The following is a 1,864-nucleotide window of genomic DNA, read 5'->3' as shown; positions in this document are numbered from 1 at the left end:
TGTGTCTGCCACACAGGGGCTGGATGATATAGACAAAATCACATTACACCACATATAAAACTTTTAGGGATGACTTTACTTTCGTGAGATATTTACACGCAAGTAATATTATGAGGAAAAACAATCATTAATAATGAGGGGATGGAACTCGGAAGCCTATGAAAATCACCCCGACCGTTAATAGCTGAATCCAAGGAAAAGCTCCAGGAGGAGGGCAGTGGTTTGGAGGGAAAAAGGGTCTACGCTCTCATTCTGTTCTGGACAAAAAAAAAACGAAAACAACTTTCAATCAAGTGACGAACCGCACAGCCTTTCCGCTTATAGCTCCAGCCTCCACAAAGTTCAGTTATTACTTAAGAACATGAATCATTCCCTCCTGATGCCGGTTAACAAGACACCCAAGACTCTGCGCTTTGTGCATCCATCTTTGGAAGAAATGTTCGAAGCTCCGGCAACCCCGAGAGCGAAACTGACTTCAAGTACATGGGGAAAGAGGGCTTTGGCAAAGTTGGAGACACATTGCAAAAAAGCTTATCTTAATCCGTTCATAAGTTTCACGTCGTGATTTCAAAACAGTCGTGTACGGCTGCTTTGGGAGAACTGCTTGTGCTCGGACGAACCGTCTCGCATGATTATGGGAATAATATGAAGGACAATAGGAGGAGGGGAAAAAAACCCTGATATTTTGAGATGATCTGAAATTGATTAGCATGCATTAGACGGGGAACCATCTGTGCACGCGGACGCCTGCTCGCCGCGCTTTATGCGTCTGCATACATCAACGGCAAAAAAAATAGACGACGACCCGGCTCGGTCCAGACTTTGTTTTTGCTTGACCGTCGGCGGTGGAGTGGTTGAAGTGGCTCAAGGACCGGGACCCTCGTTCCCTCCCTAATTATCCGGGGGACAAAAGAGCGCACGCTTCCCGACCGGAGAGGAAGACAATCTTATTAACACGGGGCTTTGCACGATGCGCCGTGTGTGTGTGCGAAGGCTGCGTTTGCATAAGAGGCTGGAAGGGGGTTGATAGAGAGAGAGAGAGAGAGAGATTTGGCTGTGCGTGAGTATATGTGTGGGCATATTATGTGTGTTTGTGTGCACCCACTTGTGTGTGTGTGTGTGTGTGTGTGTGTGTTCATGTGTGGATGAAAGTGTGTGTGAACATCTATTTGCGCGCGTGCATTCCTTGCTGTATGCCTGTGTATGACATGCAGCCCTGTGGTCAGGACATCAGGCCCCCCCCGGTAATCTTGCGCTGTCAACCCGCTCGCCTTTTCCCTCCGTTCTCATCTTGGGCGTCCCGGCCGTGATCTCTGACATATGCCACATACTGACGACTTAACACCCCCCCAACACACACACAGACACACACACAGACACACACACACACACACACACACACACACACACACACACACACACACACACACACACACACACACACACACACACACACACACACACACACACACACACACACACACTCAGAGCAACCCCCGGTCCAGGCCAGGCCCCGGTCCCATCGCTGTCACTCAGCCATCACTCCCCATGTACACACAACGCATGCAGGGAAACGCAATAATGTGCACACACTTGCATAAGTCTTTTTTTTTTTTTTTCTTTTCAAAAAAGAAAGACAACACACAGGAGATAACAGTTTTTATTTGAATAAATGCAATCGGGCTGGATCGTGCTTCATTCATCCCTGTGGGAATGCATCTGCCGCAGCAGAGGGGCTGAATGCTTTCCTTGGACATTACGAAGGCAGTCCCCAAACTGCGGAACTTTTCTACGATGTTTGCGAGAACTTGGAATTTTTCTGTTTTTTGTGACACTTTTGTGACGCATTAAATGGCCGGATCAA

The sequence above is a fragment of the Zeus faber genome, assembly GCF_960531495.2.
Source record: "Zeus faber genome assembly, chromosome: 16".
Taxonomy (NCBI): Eukaryota; Metazoa; Chordata; class Actinopteri; order Zeiformes; family Zeidae; genus Zeus; species Zeus faber.
Note: the sequence above shows the minus strand (reverse complement) of the source record.